An 8,910-nucleotide genomic window follows, 5' to 3' on the forward strand; every position below is an offset into this window, starting at 1 on the left:
AATCCTGGAGAAGTTAATCCCTTCTCCTAGTAGAATTCCCCCTTCTCTAAAGTCTGATTCCTCTAGAAATACACTGTTGAAAATCTTTCTTTGATTCAAAGCACGTTTTATCTAAATTCATTAGTCTCAGAATCAAAATATTGAACAGTGCTGAAAATAACAAAAAATAATTAAATCACAGTTAAAGATAAAACTGACAAAAGGAAGCTGTAACTCTATTTACTGTTACTGAGGATTGTTGCATATCATCTAGGGACCATTTCCACTTCTCATGCCTGACAGAGATATTTATTTTGCTGTGACTATTTCGTTGAATGTTTTACTTCTGAAGTCTCAGACGAGAAACTTTCTAGAGACAGTTCCTTCTATGGAAAAGATTCACAAAGATATTTTAGCTGTTTCAAGACAACATGCTTAGCAATTAACCATAAAATCATAGAATGGGTTGGAAGGCACCTTAAAGATCATCTAGTTCCAACCCCTCTGCCATGGGCAGGGACACCTTCCATTAGATCATGTTGCTCAAAGCCTCATCCAACTGACCTTAAACACTTCCAGGGATGGGACAGACACAACTCCTCTGGGCAACCTGTTCCAGTGCCTCACCACGCTCAGATTGAAAAATTTCTTCCTTATATCTAATCTAAATCTACCCTCTCTCAGTTTAAAGCCATTGCCCCTTGTCTTATCACTATATACCCTTGTAAAAAGTCCCTCTCCAGCTTTCTTGTAGGCCCCCTTTAAATATTGGAAGGCTGCTAGAAGATCTCCACAGAGTCATTCTCCCAGTCCTTGCCTTTGCCTTCTGCAACTTGGGCAGTGCAGCTAGAGCACTTGCCAGTTAAGACTGATTCAAAAAAGTTAATGAGTACCTCAGTCTTCTCCATATCCCAGATAAACAGGTCTCCTGTTTTTTCTGAAGAGGACCCACATTTTCCCTGGTCCTCCTTTTATCACTGACATACCTGAAGAAGCTAATCTTGTTGCCTTTGATGTCCCTGGCCAGATTTAATTCTATCAGGGCTTTATCTTTCCTAACCTGATCCCTGATTGCTCGGACCATTTCTCTGTATTCCTCCCAGGCTACCTGTCCTTACTTCCACCCTCTGTAGGTTTCCCTTTTTCTGCTTGAGTTTGCCCAGGAGCTCCTTGTTATCCATGTGGGCCTCCTGGCATTTTTGCCAAAGTCTGCTCTCCTGAAGCCCAGGGTAGTGAGCTTCCTGTGCATCCTCTTCGCCTTCTTAAGGATCTTGAAGTCAACTATTTAATGATCACTACAGCCAAGGCTGCCCTTGAGCTTCAGATTCCCCATCAGTTCCTCCTTGTTGGTGAGAATAAGGTCCAGCATAGCACCTCTTTTCGTTGGTCGCTCTACCATTTGGAGAAGGAAGTTCTCATCAGCATATTCCAGGAACCTCCTGGACTGCTTATGCCCTCCTGTGTTGTACCTCCAACAGATATCAGAGTGGTTGAAGTCCGCCATGAGGACCAGGTCTTGTGAATGTGAGACTTCTCTTATCTGTCTTTAGAGGATCTCATCCACTCAGTCTTCCTGGTCAGGTAGCCTGCAGCTACCTGTTGGGAGGTCTGACTATAACATCATCTGTCCCTGCTCTCCCTTTTATCCTGACACATAAGCTCTCAGTCAACTCCTCATCCATCTCCAAGTGGAGCTCCATGCACTCCATCTGTTCCTTGACATAGAGAGTGACACCTCCTCCTTGTCACCCCTGCCTGTTCTTCCTAAAGAACCTGTATCCTTCCATTCCAACACTCCAGTCATAGGGGCCATCTCACCACATTTCCATGATGCCAATAAGATAATAACCCTGCAGAGGTACATATATCTCTAACTCCTCTTGTTTATTCCCCATGCTATGTCCGTTTGCATAGAGACATTTAAGCTGGGCCTCTAATGAAGCTGACTTACTGTCTGTAGTGGTTGGAATTGGTTTCTGCTGCTCTTCAGGTGCTCTCAGCTTGTCACAGGCGAGCCTGATAGCATGCCCCTACCTCTTCATATCTAATTTAAAGCCCTGTCAATGAGCCCCACTAGCTGATGTGCAAAGACCCTTCTCATCCTTTGGGAAAGGTGAATCCCATGTCACTCCAGCAAGTCTGGTGCTGTATAGTTCATTCCATTAATGAAAAACCAAAAATTGTGGCGATGATACCAGTCAGACAGCCATGTATTAATAGACTGGGTATGCTCATTTCTTCCAATGTTGCTGCCTGCAATTGAAAGAAGAGAGGAAAAAATAACCTGCGCCCCAGATTCCCTTACCAACTATCCCAGGGCCCTGAAGACTCTTTTGATCGCCCTTGGACTACATGTTGTGGCTTCATCACCACCCGCATGGAAAAGCAGTAATGGGTAATAGTCCGATGGTGTACCAGGCTTGGAAGGTTCCTAGCAATGTCCCTAATCTAGGTCCCAGGGAGGCAGCAGACTTCCTTAAGAAGAGGGTCTGTCCAGCATATCAGACCTTCTGTTCCCCTCAGAAGGGAGTTGCCTACAACTATAATCCTTCTTTTCTTCCTCGTAGAAGTAGTCATGATACAGGGGGCAGACCTTTCCGACCCTGGCAACACCTCTGGTATAGATGGACCATCATCCACATCATCCATTGACTGGCCATCCACATCCCGAGCCTCATACCTGTTGTACAGAGGCACCTGGGAAGGTGAGGTGGGTAAGGAGGGTGTTTGTCTGCAGCCCCAAGCATGGACTTTCCTCCATTCACTCCTTTCCTTTAAGCTACTGCCTTCAGCCTGGTGGGAGGAGAATAAAGAATCCCTTTGATCTTTTTTTTTTTTTTTTTCTGGTAGCTGTTCCTGTTTCTGTTTCAGGAAAAACAGGGAGGGCAGAGCATGACACCACCTGTCTATTTCTTTCTCAGACTGTCTGATGCTTCTTAACCTTTCCACTTCCTCTCGCGGTTCTGTCACCATGCTGTCCACCCAGTCACACCTCACACAACTGTTCTCACTACTGCCATCCATTACAAGTGAAAGGCTCTGGAACTCCCTACAGCCTGGGACCTGGGTGGCTGCATGTTTTCGTGGGAGCTCTATCTGGGTTGCCACATCTCTTCTGATGTGTGCAGAGGTTAGATTTCTTCCAGGTAGATACCATAGCTAAGCTCCTTCTGAGAGGGTGATGGCCATCAATTAAACTGACCTCCTGAGCTGGCAGGGTGACTGCACCCTTCCCATGTGTCCTTCTACTCGAGCTGCCGCACAAACTGCCACACCATGCCCTATTTGCCTGCTCTGTTCGCAGAGCTCCTGGTCGCTAGTGCTCCCAAGGCTGACTTTCTGCAGATGTGGGAGTGTCGTGGGTTAGGCCACTCTGGCAACCAAACCGCCCCCCCCTACAGTCGTTCACTCACCCTCTCCCAACCCCAGGGATGAGGGAGAGAATTAAAGGAGAAACAGGAAACCCGTGAGTTGAGATAAGAACAATTTAATACAGATGCTTTAATACACAGTGTAGATGCTCACCACCCCCTCTTATGTGAAGCCCGTCTCGTCCCGAAGCTGCAATCCCGGACGAACGCGAGGCCCCGAAATAGAGAGAGGCGGAGAGAGATAATATTCCGAGAGTGGGAGTACTGGAAGAGGGAGAAAAAAAAGGCAATAGAGCAAAAACGCAGCAAGCGCAAAAGAGCAGAAGCAGCGAAAGAGCCAAAGCGCAAAAAGCCCTTCTGTCTGGCTGTCCCTCACTTTTATACTGGGCATGATGCCGCATGATACAGAATGATATGGCCCTCAATCTTAAGTTCCATCACAAATCACAAGGAGAATCATGGCCCCCTTGTCCTGGCTATGCTCCCCCCTTACCCCGCTGTGCTTCTGCACTCCGGCACACTGAAAAGTCCTAGTTTGTTGCCAACTACAAACATCAGCTTGCTATCAACATTCTTCTCAGAGTGAGCCTCTGAGTAAAACTAAAACATGGAGCTCTTCTAGCTGCTAAAAAGAAGAGCTAACTCTGTGCCAGCTAAAACCAGGACAGGGAGTGTCTGCTATTGTTCTGGCAAAGCCCAGGCCCTTGTGCTCCAAGATCTGCCACTCCATAGTGGATCAGGCCAGCTCCAGAGCAGCTCCCTTTGGCAACTTATCGAATAATAATCAAAAGCAACATATCCAGATTTCCCAGGTCACAGTTACAGGTAAAAACTGTTGAAACCCACTGCCATACTGCAACATAACAATGATAAATCAGGAAAGGAATGGGCCTGATGAAGAATCTGTATCATTTCTAATGGTAAAACCTGAGTATAACTTAGACAGTGATAGGTTGTTGATTAGACTATCCTACTCTGTGCCAAGAAATTTGCCAATGGAAATATGGACTTGTAGTCGTCTATTCTTTTTTTTCTGTTGTTTTGGGTTTGTTTTGTTTTGTTTTGTTTTTTCTTGAAGGCCTGCTACAAATGGTGCTGTCATTCTGTTTGATTTTTGTCTTCCCCAAAAATCTTTTCTGCTTCTTCAATGTAAAATTGTTCCAACAGACAAGACGTTTGATATCTTGTTACAAAGTGTGGAAGAGGCATTAACATTTGGCTTAGTTTGATCTACACTACAATTGGTACAATAATCAAGACAATTAATTTCTTTAAGGATTTCCAGTGTTTATTTTTAAACACCTTCAGTGTTTATGTACAAAAACTCATGGGACTGATCACGTTTCATGTATACACAGACAGGAGCTGTCAAAAGTCCATAGCCAACTCTGCAGACAAATGGATTATCAACTCTGGCCTTTAACTAAACCCATTTTACCGTAAGAAAAAGGGATTGTAACTGTCAGGGCTCTGGCACACAGCAAGACCCTGGCACCCCTCGCTGTCTGGGACCTGTGCCCCATGATCCTCCCAGCCCAGCTCAGCCTGGCCATGCTCCATGGTGGGACCCAGGCTGTGGCTGCTCACCCACAGCACTTCTCAGCACCCCTAAGGCTGATACATTTCCTAAGGTGAAGACGAAACAAATCCCACTGAGTTAAAATCTGGTTTAGGACCCAGGACATATAGGGTGTGTGCATTTTCCGTGTCTGCTGGCTGGCCCTGTGCAAGCTCCCGGAGTGAGATGCATAAGTAACCCCACATATCCTTGGCTCTGGCCAGCCAGAAAATATGCACTATGCTTTCTGTCCCTGAAGTAGCAAAGAAGGCAAGAGGATTAGCAAATCTGCATCTCACTATAAGAAATTTGAGTTTGCATAAGAAAAATATTTACTGAAGTTATCTATTAGCTGAGACGAGGGAATTCAGAACAGTCATTGAAAACCACTGTGCAAAACAAAAGATCAGAAATTAATATTTCTTCACATACTGGTACTATTTTACACAAAACTTCATTGGAGGAAGAACAGGGACTACAATATCCTCTGTTTTAAGGTAATCCCAGAATTAAGCAGTTAGGGAGTTTATGTGAGATTGTGAAACAGATGCAGATCAAACATTTCTGTAGCCTACACACCATGTTTAAATTCCTCATCTCTGTTTCAGATGCATTCATATTTATATAACAATAAATTTGCATTCCTGAGATTTAAATATGAAGTTATGTGATAATGATTTTGATCCTCTAAAACTGGGTGTAACCAGTCAATCTGAGCCATCCCAGAGACATTTGAAATTTCACAGGGGCAGAGATCAGTGTTTTATGAAAACAATTTCCACCATAGCATCTGAGGGGATAATCAGTGTTAAATCTGAAAGTGCTGTTTAATGAGATTAATTTATGTGGTCATAATATAAATATTCATATATGCACTTGTCCTTTTTCTTGGATGTTCATATATGTCTACTGATGTAGGAAGTTTCTAGGCTAGACTGACTCTTTGGCAGAACAAGCAGTACTGGTTGTGTTTTATTATAAGTTTTAACATACACAGAAGTTTCACTAGGATATTTAATATAGTCTTTGTAACAGCTTCTTTTAGAAGACTTGGTTCGCTGCCAAAAACATTCGAACAGCTGAAAAAATGAATGTTCATGAAATGGACAAAGGTTACATTTTTTTCCTATCAGTTTATATTCTGACAAGAACTGGAAATTTCATGTCAGGTATGAAAGTTTTTCACAGATTTTGAAAAAACTGCTAATAGTATGAACGACTCAAAGACCTGGTTTGTGAAAAGACTTTTTTTTTTTTTTCCTAGAGAAGAAAAAACCTGCTTTGCATTCAAGCTACTCAGAAAGACTGCAAGAGGCTTGTTAACACAAGCTGGAGTTTGTGCACCTGAGCTCTGAAAGGAGAGAAAAATCAATTAGCAAGAGAATGTGTATCTTTTTTGTCACTTTCACATACAAAAGTTTAAAGAGAACATAAACTCTGACATTGAAGTATACTGCGAAGGCAGAAATTGTAGATTCTGTAAGATATGGCTGGAAGGACAGAAAACTCTACTGAGTGATTTACTGGCTGTCTGCCATGCTCTGAATAGCTGCTTGTCAATGCCACATGCGGCATCTTTCAGATAGTATATTCTTTCAAGCAAGTCTATAAAGGTGGCAGATATCAAGAGAGTGTAAAAGATTGCTTGTGTTAATGCTTGAGAGCATTTATACTAAGTTAAAGAAAAGAGAATACTCTTAGACATTGCTTCTGTAGGTAGAAACACAACATGATCACATTCACCCATTCCCCTGTAACCAGCTGTGATTTGTATTTTGAATCCAGGAAATTCACATATTTATGTCCCTTGATGTTCGAAAGAATTTTAATTTCCTACCATGTAAACTGAATTATGGAGTTGCAAGAGTCCCTTCCCATGAAAAGGTCTCTCTAATTCTAATTCTCTATTTCTATCTGTTGTCGTGGTTATGTTTTCAAACCTTTTAATTGCAGACCTACAAGCTATAAAATTAATTTATGGTCTTGGAAGAAAGAGGAGCAGCAATAGCTCAAAAGAATTAGATGCTGCCTGAGAGATAATGGTGTGTCTACAATTCCTTTCTCTATCTTGTTCCCTCCTCAAAGATCGTCATCATTGCATTATTGTTAAATAGCAACTTATGACAAACCTAAAAGATGAATGAGAAATTAAATTTTCTCATTATAGACTAAATGTCTTTTTACTTAACATAATTGGAGCCTGTATCTCCATTACAGTTCCTTTAAGTTACCAAAATTTAAATGAGCATCCTGACCATGGATTTGCGCAGGAGAAAGCATTGTACTGTCGGCCATCACTGTCTATCATATTAGATAACAGTAGAAATTTATGGATAATCATGCAAGTTGAAAAAAGCAAAAGCAAGGATTTTTTAAAAAAACCCAAGGAAATAAACTAATAAAAAACATTTGCAGGTGTAAAGCCAAAGTCCCCAGTAAACCATAAAAAGAATCAGAGGAAGAGGCAGCTCTCTTCTTGAACCTTTTAAATGAATCTGAAGTCATTGATGTACACAGTACTTAGCCCTTGAAACTAGCTGGTGTTATCATTGTTCCAGTCATCCTTTCCTGTCTTTTTCATATCCATCACAATGCTATTCATCACTCCTACACCCAGGCGTCTGCAGATGTCTTTGCAGGAGTGAGAGATTAGATCCTTGAATTTAGCAGGGCTGAAACTCTCCTGCACATGGTGTGTAATGCAGCTCACTTGTGACCGAGGTCACTGGATCCTCCATCACATATGCATCTAGCTTGAACAAAAATGCTTAACGCATTACAGCAGATAAGAAGCCATGCTGTTGTTAAAGTGCAGACGTGAAGCTTTTTTCAGCTGACACAGCTAGGTCAGCTAGCAGCTCTATATTTAAAGTGGTTATAACTTCTGAATTGTACTCTGTGAATGGTAATACCAGAAGAGCACAACCACTGCAGAGGCAGTTGTAGGCAGTCCGTATCTAGAAGAGAAATTAACAAATGTCCAGAGCAGACAGGACTGAAAGGCAACTATAGGCATCTGCGGTTCCTGGAGTGCTTGAGGACTTTGAAACATACCCAAACTGAAAACGTCTTACAATATGGTCTTCTCTAAGCTATACTTTGCTTTCATTCCAAAGACTGTCTGTGCTTCTCTTTCAAATCTTTAATGAAATACTGAATTTTGTGTTTATGTCCACAAAATAAGTTCAGACTGTTTTCCTTCTCATCTGTTACTGACTAGGTAGTTTGGGTATTCTTTTGCTTCTTCTAAATGTAAATAATTATTTCTATTTTTCCTTCCTGCATTTTGTCTTATTTGGTTTAGTGCTATCAATGCACCTGTAACTCCCCAGGAATCAAGAGGATTTGATAAACAGGGTCGATCACCTTCAGCTTTTTCTTGCTGGTTATTTTGTCAAAGAATACAGTATCAGCTTCTTGGCACCACATGTTCCATCCATTTATTCCCATTGTCAGTGCTGGAATTTTGTTTGCAGGATAGTTTAGGTCATCTATGTGAAAACAAACTCTAACAACATAGAAGACGACTAACAAAAAGAAGCTAGTGGATTAAGAAGGACAAGGATCAGTCCTCCACAGTACAGAAGTACATGTTAATTTAGCCCATTATTAAAATAAGCTTGTCTAGCCATCCATGGCCAATGTAGTATTGAAGAATAAATAAAATGTTAGCATCTGCAAAACAGAGAAGCAGGACTTAGGTTTAGGAAGACTGTCTGATTTTCTGGATTGGCCTAGACAAACCTCTACATCTACATCAGTTTAATTAATCTAGGGACAAGCTAAAGAGTGAAATAAAGTTGAGTCTCAGCCCTTGTAGTGTATATCTATGGGATATAGATGGTGGGATGAGAGCATGTGATGTTAATCCAAGAACTGGTTGTGGAGGTCACTGACCACCAGCACAGCTACCCAGATTTCCTTAATAATACAAGTTCAGCTCTTCGGTTCTACTCTGTTCTTAAATAAGCCAAGGCTTAACTACAAAATCACCTTTTCACC

At 41.9% G+C, this 8,910-nt stretch overlaps 1 pseudogene; it reads right to left on the reverse strand.

The window, feature by feature from the left end:
* Positions 1–2,104: 2,104 nt before the first annotated feature.
* Positions 2,105–3,741, reverse strand: LOC147528967 (uncharacterized; annotated as a pseudogene).
* Between the last annotated feature and the right edge of the window lie 5,169 nt (positions 3,742–8,910).

This window comes from Tauraco erythrolophus, chromosome 3 (genome assembly GCF_009769465.1).
Source record: "Tauraco erythrolophus isolate bTauEry1 chromosome 3, bTauEry1.pri, whole genome shotgun sequence".
In the NCBI taxonomy this organism is placed as follows: domain Eukaryota; kingdom Metazoa; phylum Chordata; class Aves; order Musophagiformes; family Musophagidae; genus Tauraco; species Tauraco erythrolophus.